The sequence below is a fragment of the Mus caroli genome, chromosome 4 (genome assembly GCF_900094665.2).
Source record: "Mus caroli chromosome 4, CAROLI_EIJ_v1.1, whole genome shotgun sequence".
Lineage (NCBI taxonomy): Eukaryota > Metazoa > Chordata > Mammalia > Rodentia > Muridae > Mus > Mus caroli.
Window position 1 is genome coordinate 11,235,761 of NC_034573.1, and position 13,033 is coordinate 11,248,793.

At 38.2% G+C, this 13,033-nt stretch overlaps 1 pseudogene; it reads left to right on the plus strand.

Moving 5' to 3' along the window:
• The first annotated feature begins 1,523 nt into the window (after positions 1-1,523).
• LOC110292398 lies at positions 1,524-7,632 on the plus strand (annotated as a pseudogene).
• The last annotated feature ends 5,401 nt before the right edge of the window (positions 7,633-13,033 follow it).

Genomic DNA, 13,033 nt, shown 5'->3' on the forward strand with positions numbered 1-13,033 from the left:
AAGGAAAATTTTAAGTGGTCTAAAATTTTACTTAGTATCACTACTCCATGCATGTACCCATTGAGTTTCTATTTAAATGAGATTATAGTTCTAGCTGTTCATGGCTTGCAAAGAAGCAACATTCTGCCACCAGTGTTGGACAAAACCTTGGTTTATAAAATGGATATGCATCAGTAACATGCAAGCAATTATAAAGGAAAACAATCATAAGATATTTTCATCAGTTAATAAGGAAATACAGCACTATAAAAAGTAATAAAGCATGCATTTCTAAACCCCAAAGTGTCAGCTCCAACAAAATGAAATTAAAAGCATTACTTACGAAACTGAGCAACTTCCTTGGGCTTTTAAAATCTGATATTTTTTTGGAGGGAGAATATTAAAGTGTACACTTTAACATTATAATAGCAATAAATATAGTATGTTGTAATCTTTTTAGAAAGTAGCCTGATAATATTCCTGAAAGACATGTGAAGCACATATGTATGCATATAAATTCCCAATTTTACCTTCAGAAATTCATCCTAAGGATAGTTTAGGTATATATATTTATATATATTTATATTATACATTTATATATTTATATTATATATTATTATATATTTATAATATTATATATATATATTTATATATATATAAATCTATATATATTTGATAAGTAGGAGCTGTTGAAATGCCTCGTGGCAATCTCTGAAGTGACAATAAGTAAATATATATAAAATGCAAATTCCAGTGGATTCATAAATGCAAGATAAAAGGAAGTGTGGCAGCTGTTTGGGGATTAGCTGTTGATGACAGTCCGGCCAGGTGACTAAGCATGGGCTTTGATGATTCTAGTGGAGTAGAGGAAGTATTATGATTTGGAATATTAAATGTCCCTAGCAGGTTCAGGTGTTACTACTGAAATGATTATTTGGGAGTCCCTGATATTTTAGGAAGGTTCTGATTAAACAGAAGTGATCGTTGTCATGTTTGAAGGTTAAATTTGGTCTCCAGTCCTGAGCTCAATATCTTTCTGTCCATTATGAGATGAGTAGCCTCCTTCTCCTCCACAGGTTCCTGTCACCATGAGTTAAGACTCACCACAGACCTATAATCAACATAAGCAAGGATTATAAGCTGCAAGCTCTGAGACCACTGCCAAAATAAGTCTTCTTCCAGCTAGGATCTTGCTGTCCATATTTTGTAATAGCAATAAGAAAGTGTGGTTCACATAAACAACTCCTTTTCCTAAACCCCGGCATAGTGTAAGGACTTGGGATTTGTTTTTACAGTATTTTCTGAAAGCAGGGACATACAATGTGTTTATTCCATCGAACCAGAATTTCCTTTGAAACTGGATGACACATAATAAGATTCTTATAAATGAAGTCTGATGTTCAAAGAATAGACTATGATAGGAAGCAGATATAATTTCTAGAGACGAAAATCAATCCATGCACTCTGTAAGAGCATGCCGCAATGAAACCTGAAGCAGCCATAGGATTCTGTCCTAACCACAGCCAGTCAATAAATATTTACACATGGCTGACTCTTTTCCAGGCTTTTTGCCAAGTGCAGAAGGTACAGATTCAGCCGTAGTTTATGGTCAGTTTCCAAATGGTCATGTGAGTTAGAAAGTACCTGGGAAGTGAGAGTGTATTTATATCAGGCTAATTTGGCCAGCGCTGATGTTCTGCTCTATCTAGAGCTATCCCCATGGGCAGAGTGAACCATTGTCAGAGAGCTCTGCTCTCTGAACAAAGCAGGAAAAATGTAGTCCCTGTAACAAACAGCCACCAACTACACAGCATAGCAAACAAAGTATCCAAATGTAAAATTTTAAATTCTTCTATAGGTAAAATAAATACATTTAAGTACCAAGAGTAGAGATCTGTTTTAAACAAGAAGTTATTGTATGTGACTAAAAATTAAATAATGGTTCTACTCTACCAAAGGCAAAGTTTCTGGATGCTTTACAATAAATTCTACAGAAGATTTCCCTTTTCAAACATCAAAGGTAGAGAGCCAAGGAAGATTTAAGTATACAAAAAAAAATATCATTTTTTTAATCTTGGAAAATTTATGCCAGGTGTTCAGAGAATACCTCTTTTTAAGGATAAGGTTTTGGAGGTAGCAATTTCAATTGTGTAATGTCTTAAATACCTCAATTTCTCCAGCTTCACAAAATGAGGTGAAATCTTAAACTAAAAAATAATTTGTTTTATCCAGAAGACACTCCATCCATATTTAATCTGTTAAGTAGATGAGCATTTTCATGTCTATTGTAAAGTTTTTTCTCTCTGAGATCAGGCAGAAGAAAAGGACGAAAAACCATTTCTTCCCAGAACTCCCTTCTTTAAAGACTGAATACTACTGCCACGAGGTTCGTTCCTTCAACCTGAAACTCTGCATCTATGTCTTTGCAATGATATTTGGTGCATGTATTTTTAGATAATCTCATTAGTCTCCTTTTGGTATTAAACTAGGTCTCATTACAGCATCAATCACACACTTAGATGATGGGAATGCATTCTCTTTGGTCTTTAACTCTCAATAACACAGTTTAGAGATCTTTCCACAAACTCTCAGAGCAAAACATTTTTAATATCAAGTTTGGCCAAGTTTTACGCACGGGGGACTGTTGACTAACACATATGCTCTACATGGCCCAAGAACATTGATAATGTATTTCTGCACATACTGATGGAAGGTGTGGAGCAGGACTACAGAAATAGTCTGCTCTTATCCAGTCCTGAACTAAAGTGTACTACAGACTGAGTGATTGATCAAGAACAATTGAAGTTTATTTTCCTGATAGGTGTGGGGGCTAGGACACCAAAGAGTCAGCATCTGTGAAGCGTTTTTGCTATGTCATAGCACAGAGAAGCCACCATGTGTTTAAAGAAGAGGGTACCAAACTAACTTTTACAGCAACATACTCTCTACAGCTCACCCACTGCTAAGATTCATACTTAACTATACTCATGTTGTTTGTGGTGCAGTAAGTTAATTATTGACAGGACATACTTTACAAAAGAGAAAATGTTTATACATAACATGCTACTTGGATAAAGACAGTGACACATTTGAGATGCCAACCCCAATTGCCACCCATTTTAATGCCCATGCGTCGAATACCTTACAATTCTAATACTCAAACCTCCTATCACTGCCAACTATACTAATATGGCCCCACATCAATGCCTATTCCCCTACACACTGTCCACCTCACTGCTGGTGATTTTCCATTCCATGCTGCATGATCACTGCCCACTCCCCTACCCACTCTGCTAGTACCCACTTTGCTACTTACCCAGTACCTATCATTACTCTTTCTTCTGAATATTTTCAATGGTCATTTTTCTATTTGTCCTCATTACCACTCTGGTCTCACTCCCCACTCCTTTCCAGTCCCCACCGTCATTCCTCAACTTCCTATTCATTGTCTACCATCATTGCCCACTCTGATACTCTTACTCGTGATGACCCATCACTACCTACTTTCCCACACTCCTCTATTATATTCACTGCTCATCAACACTACTCTCCATTCTTCCCCTAGTGTTCACCATCACTGTCTACTGTTCTACCTTCTCACCACCATGACCATTTCTAACTCTTCTCTCTACTATCAACCAGTACCTATTCCCCATCATCTTCACTCCCCATTTGTCTTTCTACATCTCACTTTTACAGCCCACTCACCTCTCCACTCTCCACACTATAAAAAAACTTGCCTCCCCAATATCCTATCAGTGTGCATTTTACTCTTCACTCTGTAACAACATTTCTTACTCTTCCATTCTTTGGACCACTTCCATCTCTGTGTGCTATCATTGCCTACTCTCTTACCTATACCATGCCCTCTTCTACCCTCTGGCTGTAATCACTGCACATTTATCTACCCACCCTTGGTGTTCATTCCCTTGTTATGCTATCGTTTAGTGGTCATCTCTCTAAAATCATGACTTAAATTCAAGAATAAGTGGTTAACCTTCTTACATACTTAAAGTCAATCCACATTTTTTATATCTAACATACACCAATTACCCTCATTTTTATTTTTCCCTTCTGAGATCTTAAGTCTATTTTCTTTTGATCTTATAATTAGTAGCGCAGAGATTTTTACTTAGCTTTGGGGATAGACTCTTTTTCTAACCTTCCATTTAGACTCAGAGTCGGGCCTGGAACCCCAAAGGTATGATGTGGCATTTATATTTGGTATGTGTGAGAGAAAATTAATGTCAAATTCAAAGGAACTAGACTCACTCAGGAAACAAATATCTGGGGATGTCTATTCAAGAGGGTCCAGACAGGAGGCAGGCTGACCTACTACTATGGGTGTCCCATAGACTGGATCTTACTGAAGAAGTAGAAAACACCCAACTATCCCGGCTTCCTGGCTGTGGACACAATGTGACCAAGGGCTGTGTCATGTTCCTATATTGTCCCTTTTCTGCCATGATGGATTGTCTATGATGTAAAATAAAGCCTTTTGTATGGTGCTAGAATCTTCCATCAATCTCTGTTTACATAATCCTAGGGATTCTATACCCATTTCTTTAAACTTTTGCATATTCATCCCACAAGCAAGTTCTTAAGTTTTCACATCATATGCTTAGGTTTTCTCACAGCAGTGACCCTCTCTACTTGCTTTCTGAATTACCTTTCTCATCAACACAGCAAAAATGAACCAAAGGATGGATGATTTATACTGACTCACAGTTTCAGGGGACTTAGTCCATAGCTGCATTGCTGCATGTGCTTAGTTAGCCTATCAATGACAAGCACATATGGTGAAAGAGAGTTATTCACTTTAAGGTGGCCAAAAAGCAGAGAGGGGAAAATGTTTGGGCTGGGCTTGCTTGCTCTCCACATTCACTTTTTCTTATTCCATTGTGGCCCCTGCCCTATAGTGTGGTACTATCTATACTCCAAGATGGGGATCAGTTCTCTCTAGAAATTCTCTCAAAGTCACATTTAGAAGTATGTTTTTACTGAATGGATGTTTCTAAATATGATCAACTTAGCACAAAATCTAGTCATCATAATGTTGAACTTAAAGATGTCTATGGACACTAGGACATTTTACAACAGTATCATAGCTAAAATATAATAAAAAGTCCTGTAATATTTAATATAGAGAGAGGCATAGAGAATTTAAGAAAGTAAACAAAACATTTATATTAGGACCTACCTTATCTCAGTCTTCTGGGCCTGCCAGACACAAAGTTCTTTTCCTGTGCACTGCACTTGCCTTTCTTAAGCTCCTTCTTTTCCTTTTTATTCCAATCCTCTGAAACAGTTCTTGGCATGTAGATCAGTAACACTTGACAGAGTCAATTAAGACAAACAGACAAACAGGCAAATACACATACAGGGGCTGGAAAGCTTGCTCAGTGGTTAGGAGGACATATTGATTTTGCAAAGTCTCTGAGTTCAGTTTCACACACCCACTTTGAAAAGCTCACAACTGTCTGTAATTCCAGCTCCAAGGGATCTGATTCACTCTCATGAACCTGGTCCCCCACAAAATTAAAAATAAGATCTCTTAAAAATGGCAATACTTATATTTTTATGAAAGAAAGCATGGGCTAGAGAAGAGAGAGACAGAAGACACCCCAGTAGTTCTGGAAATGCTAACTTATTATACTTGGTCACAAAACAAAATACCCTGTCTCAACCAAGGTAGAAAGCAGGGACTGATACTTTAAGTTTATATTCTCTGACTACCATATGTGTGCTTCGATAGTGTATAACTTCACTTACAGTCAGAAACATACATGTAGTAGATGTACTACACACACACACACACACACATGCAAACTAGAAAACAATATCATCAATCACTCAGATATGGTGGTACACCAAGTCATAGGAGTCTGAGGTAGGATGATCAGGAGTTTAAGACCATTCTGGAATAGAGCAGGTGATTCAGACCATCTTTGGCTATACAGTAAGACCTTGTCTCAAGCAGAATTATTCATGGTGGTGTATGCCTATGATCAGGAGACTGACATGGGATGATGGAGTTTGAGGCTAACCTTGGCTCCATCTCAAGCTCCTGTTTCAAACAAAATGAAAAAAAAATACAGAAAGAAAACACAGGCAAACAAAATCCAATGCCAAAGATGAATATTCTAGTGAGGATATTGAGACTGAAAAGTATACATAGTAAAAATTTTCAAGACAGCAAAACTTAGGGAGTGAAGGAGTTGGAAAACAGAAAGCTGGTGATAATGTAGTAGAACAAGGGAGCCATGTTCCAGCCCCAGCAAACAGCAGAACTCTGCAGCATCGGCCATGTGGCCTTGTGGAAAATTGAAGGAACTACTGAACAATTGGTGCTAGCTAGCTGGAGCTAAGAAATTAGTGCTGATTAAGAAGCGACCAGCATCACTGAGTTGAAATTGTCTGGAAAGTGTTTTCTGAGAGCACAAAAAAGCTGTGTTCCAGAGTTAGCCAAGGTTATACCTTGTGCTGCAGCTCTACTTGATCGTGGTAATGTTCTGACCTCTTCAAATGCCAAAGCTGTTAATGGTAAAGCAGAGGGCAGTGATAGTGGGGCTGAGTCTGAAGAAAAAGAGGCCCAAGAAGAGTTAAAAGGAGCAAAACAGAGTGGCAGTGATGATAAGAAAATGATGAAGAAATCAACAGATAAGAACTTGGAAATCATTGTTACCAATGGTTATAAAGTTAGCTTTGCTCAGGATATACAGAGTGATATTCATACTGATTCTTCCCAGAGCACCAGAAGCAGTGAAGATGAAAAGCTTGGAGATCAGAGCTGGCAGCAGACAGGAAAACCACTGTTGTCTGTGTTCACCAAGATACAAATGAAGATCCCAGTGAAGATGCTTCAGGAAAACATCATGTGACAAGTGACTCAGATAGTGAAGTGTACTGAGATTCTATGGAGCAATTTGGACAAGAAGAGTATTATTTAGGTGGTGATCCTACTCAGCACTTGGAAGGTTCTGGTTCTGGTGAAGATACTTAACAATCTCCTGAAATTGGCAGCATTGGGAAAATGCAGATGGTAGCAGTCAAGGGAAAAGGTGATGTGAAACTCAGAGGAGAAGATGTCAAAAGTGGAACACCGCACCATAAGAGGTGGAGAGAGCGAGGACTTCTCCAGTATCAGGAGAGGGCGAGTGCATAGAATGCCACATTTGAGTGAAGGAACCAATGGTCAGCAAGTAGGAAGTGGGGGTGATGGAGAATGCTGAGGCTCAGACCGAGGGTCTAGAGGCAGCCACAATGAGCAGATCGCTCTTGTGCTCATTAAATTGCAGGAGGACTTGGGAGGCAGAGGCAGGTCAATTTCTGAGTTAGAGGCCAGCCTGGTCTACAGAGTGAGTTCCAGGACAGCCAGGACTACACAGAGAAACCCTGTCTCAAAAAAATCCAAAACAACAACAACAAAAACAACAACAAAAAAGAATGTTCTTCAGAGACTTCAAAAACTGGAAACGCTAACTGCAGGCAAAATTATCTTTGTAGACAAGTAATCAGCCCTCCTCACAGAGACCAGTTTGATGGCCCTTTGAGATGTCCCCTAGTGCATTAGCTTTTGCTAGTATATGGCCTTTTATTTCTCAGTGGTTGGCACATTTGTATTATCAAAGAAGGAGAAGAAAACTAAATTGAAGAAATGGCATTTTACTCAAGAAGACTGCTGGGCCTGGATACCCTAAGAGATGGATTGGAAATGAAGTGGAATTCAGAAGAAAATCTCAGTTTTGATGATTCCATTGCTTTTTTGTCCAGTAGTTTGGTTTACATACACAAATATTCTTTGCACTACACAAATGGTAACATTTTAAAGACTAATGTCGCTGATACTTGAAAAATCAGTGTCAACTAGATTTTAAGTAGCATCCATAGACTTACTCTTTTTGAGCTTGAAGGACTAAGTTATTAATTATTGTTCAGTAATGATCACATGATTTTTCCCATAAGAATTATAAGCAGCATTCCTAAGGTATAGCTCCCATTATGAGATAAAATTTATGCCTTTTACTTTTCTAAATTAAACACAAGAATGAATGCAAAGACAAGAGTGATTTTTTAAATGATGTTAAATCGATTTTGTATCCATCACTGAACTGTCAGCTATGTAGCAGAAAACTGATGGAAGAATCCTCTACATGCTTTGTGGTCTGCACAGAAGACTGGGCTTAATTTAGTGGCTTGATTTCCCTAGCTTGCTCAGGGGAACTCAGAAAATCATTTCCTTTGTACTGTGCTACTGTTTACAAATGATTCACTGAACAGACTTAACTTGGTGGTGGAAATGATGAAAAACAGGCCTAATGTAGGTGTAAACATGTATTCCAAATCTAGAGATGGTTAATTATATTTTAATTCAACCATACACACTTAATCCTTTGTAGCCATTTTTCTTTAAGTAATATACTGTCTGCTTCATAGGGTGCTTTGCAATAAAATGAAAACTTATTTATACTGTTTTTACTAAGGTAACAAAAGCATGAAAATACTTTTTTTCTGCAAGTGTAAATGACGGTCTGGACTCTTAACCTCTTAGTGCCTCCATTTTCCTTTGGGGTATACTTCACAAGGTATCAGAAGTACTTTCAGCCTACAGGTCTCTATGTCCACATAATTAAGGAATACCTAACTCATGGAAACTTAAGTTCCTTCTAGCTATTAGAACAAAAGGAAGATTAATTTAGATTCTGGAAGACTGAATTTGAAAGATAATCTTTCTTGTGTACTTTCCCAAACCTGTGCTCAGTAATATACTTTATGCTTTGAAGATTTAATTAAAAAACTTTATAGTAAATCCTTTTCTGCTTTTCCTTTTGAGACAGTCTTGGTAGCTCCTGCCCGCCTCCAGTTCTCTATGTAGCTAAAGATGACCTTGAGTCCCTGATGTCCCTGTCTTTACTTCTTTTCAGTTTCTGGGAACACAGGCATGTACCACCATGGCCAGCTTTAGAGAGTAAAACATTTTAATTTGTTCTTGATTTATATGATGTTGGGAGCGTTAGCATTACGTGTTGAATATTTTGAATAAGAAGAAAAGAATCTGTCTTCAGAATATAGGGTTGTTCTTTGGGAAAAAAAAAGTATGAGAACATAACTTCCTTGTCCTAGACTTTACAAATTTTTCAAAACTGTTACTTTATTTTAAAATTGTGTATCACAACTTGGTTGATATGCCTAAAATAATCTACTGGTTTTTGCTTATGATTTAAAAAAAAACCTCAAATCTATCTTCTACTTTTTAAAAGGAAGAAAAAAAAAGCAAATAACTGAATTATTATAGAAAACTTTAGACCTGTGAAGTTTTTTGTTTTAAATTACAAAAGAAGTTGGTATGATAAAGTGGTAGCTTTTTTTCTTACATAAATAGAATGCATATCAAAGATAAAACCAGTTGTGATTCATTGCAAGTAGTCAAGTGTAACTAACTCCTAAGGGCAACCATTTGTATTTTATATATCAGAATTACCGTATAGTTTGAAAGCACTTTGCACACATTTCCTGTATATAAAGGATGCAATTATAGGATATAGCTGTAATGCATTAAAACTTGAACCACATTTTAAAAATCGACAGCTATGGTATTTTTTTAATAATAAGCTTTCCTGTTTATTGTAAAAATAAATTAAAAAATAAAAGGCTAATGAGAAAAAAAAAAGAAAAAAAATTCAAGAGAACTATGGTTACTATTCAGGACTCAGAAAGCAATATTCTTAAGTCTGTAACTCTGATCAGTCCTAAATCCTGAATCCCTCTGGCTACCCTTTATCAACTTGCTTTGCAGCCTGCAATATCTGACCTCATCCTGGCCATGGTCTAGGCTTCAAAATGCTTAGAAATGTCTGCCTGGAACACAGGCTGCCTGAGCAAAACTCTTCAGGAAAAAGTGTCTCTGCAAAGCACATAGCAGTGTCTTCCATGGTTCTTGCTCTTTTCTTCTTGAGTGCTCCCACTGCTCTTTTAGAAACTTTCTGTGATAATCTCTGGAGTCGTCCAAATCTGAGCAGGCATCGTGGTACCCATACAAACTATATGTATAGGTTTCCTCTGCCGGAATGGTCACCTCTCAGGGACTCTGTTTCTACTTGTCAAAAAAATGAAAGAAGTCAGGAAAAGTTTATGCTAATATTACAAAAAGGAAGTAGGTTTTATAAAACACCAGGCAAGAAATTCCATTCTAAACATTAGCCTTTTGCATTTGCATTTTTTTCTACCTACAACTAGGAACCTATATTGGTTAAGATTTGTGGTCATACTCTTACCTTTTCTTACCCTCTCCCATTCATGCTGGCTTCTTCCTTCATAAGCCCCTTCCCCAGTCCCACACCTTTTTTTTTTTTAAAGGCAGCCACACCCTGTCTTGAGAAAATAAAACCAAAACCAACCAACCAAACAAACAAACAAAAAGGCAGCCACAACATACCCAGAAGGCACATCTCACAGTGCATCTCTCCTTTTTCTTGGTCTTACAATGTAATAGACCCTCTTCCATGTTCCCTGTGCCTTGGCCATGGTAATATATATTCATTTCTATGGCTGACCACTTAACAATCAATCACTTTTTAGAACTTTGACCAATTGTGAGGCTGTCTTAACTGACACCCTCTGAAAAGGGAACCTCTCTGACCCAGACACATAACAGCATTATTCTACAAATATAAATTTTAATATATAGAAGGCAACTTGACTACATAACCACTTAACAAATTATAGGCAGAAGGTTTCCCCTAGGGGCTGGGATCTTCCCAGCACTAGGGTTTTGTTTGTTTTTCTTTCTTTCTTTCTTTCTTTCTTTCTTTCTTTCTTTCTTTCTTTCTTTCTTTCTTTCTTTCTTTCTTTCTTTTTTTTTTTGTTCAAAATCAAGTTTATTGTATCAGGCATATATTCTCTCCCACAGAGAGGGCCTCAAATCGGATCAGAAAGCAGTTGGCCATTCCCCAAATATTCTTAAAATTGCACCTATCTTGCCTGGCAGGTTGAAATTATAGCATACAAAGTTGACAGCTAGGGAAGATCACTGATAACTTTCTGTCTGATTAATAGGGTGGAGTGCTCTGATAAAGTACTTCCACAGTCAAGGGATTAAGAAAAATAATGCTAACTAGGCCAGTATAGAAAGGTCTAGGGGAAGTGCCTCTTTTAGTAGAATTATCATGCCAGAGTTCCAAATATAGGAAGGATAGGGAACACTCCTTCAGGGATAGAAAGGAGGCCAATATAATGAGAACATGACCCCAAAGGAAGCCAAGGTACTGAGAAATATGGAGGGAGACAAAGTCCTAGGTTCAGGGCTGTCTATTTTGTTATGATTGACACTAAATGCTAGATGAAGCTCTGTGGTGTGGCTCAATATCCTGAGCCTCCATATACTAGGTGACCTTAGTGTTTCCTCTCCATCATGTGTGATGGTAAAATTCCTTTCTGGACATTGTTAGAAGGCCTTGGATACAGTTTTCCCTCCCTCTATACCTCTTGGTTCCTTCCCATCTCCACTCCTATCCAGATCTAAGAGATAGAATTCCAAGAGATAACAACAAAACATAACAAAATAAAATATAATAAGATAAAGCAAAATCCATCACAATGAAGTTGGAAAAGGGAAACCAACAAAAGGAAAAGGTCCCCAAGGGTAGGCACAAGAATCAGAGACCAACTTGTTCACACACTCAGGAGTCATGTAAAAATACTAAGCTGAAAGCTGTAATACATGTACAGAGGACCTGATGTTGATCCCTGAAGGCCCTGTGAGTATTGCTGCAGTCTCTGTGAGTTGATATGTGTTTTGCTCAGTTGATTTAGAGGGCCTTGTTCTCCTGGTGTCCTCGATCACCTCTGGCTCTTACAGTTTTTCTGCCTTCTCTTTCACAGAGTTCCCTAGGCACTGAGGGGAGGAATTGAATGGAAACATCCCATTTAGGTCTGAGTATTCTCTGCATTATGTCTGGCTGTTGGTCTCTGACTTTGTTCCTATCTGCTACAACAAGAAGAGTCTTTGATGATGCCCAAGATAGGAATTGATCTTCAAGTATAACATAATGTCATTAGGAGTTATTTTATTGCTACTTTCATTTTTTGAGACCAGCAGTATTTGGTTTTACCCTAGATCCCTGGGCTACCTTGACTCTGGTTCTTGGTCACCTATGCAGTGTCAGGTATAGGTTGCAGCTTGTGAAGTGGGACTTAAGTCAAGTCAGATCTGGTTGGTTACTCCCATTAGCTTTGTGCCAAAATTGCTCTAGCACATTTCACAGACAGAAGCATTGGTTAAAGGTTTTGTGTCTGGGTTGGTGTTTATTTTTCTCTTCTGGTAGACTGAAGAGTACCTTTGCATACCAAAGACATTAGAATGTAAAGATAATGGCTCTATGGAGGCATTAGCTCAATATTTCCATTTTCAATGAATTGTGTGGGTAATTTCTTTAACATTAGGGTTTTACTATCAGTTTGTGAAGAGAAGGTTATTATCTTGGCAATACTCAGTGCTGGTTCTTTTCTTAGATATTTTCTTCATTTACATGTAAAATGCTATCCCCAAAACCCCTTATAACCTCCCCCAACTCTGATCCCCAACCCACCAACTCCTGCTTCCTGGCTCTGGCATTGCCCTGAACTGGGGCATATGATCTTCGCAAGACCAAGGGGCTCTCCTTCTCTCTCCTTCTACTGATGGCCGAATAATAGTCCATCCTCTGCTACATATGCAAATAGAGACACAGCTCTGGGGGTGGGTCCTGGTTAGTTCATATTGTTGTTCTTACTATAGGGTTGCAGACCCTTTAGCTCCTTGTATACTTTCTCTCACTCCTTCATTAGGGGCTTTGCATTTCATCCAGTAGATGACTGTGAGCATCCACTTCTGTATTTGCCAGGCACTGGCAGGGCCTCACAAGAGAGAGCTATATCAGGATCCTGCCAGCAAAATCTTTCTGGTATATGCAATAGTGTCTGGGTTTGGTGTTTGTATATGTGTTGGGTCCCTGGGTGGGGCAGTCTCTGGATGGTCCTTCCTTCCATCTCAGCTCTGAACTTTGTCTCTGTAACT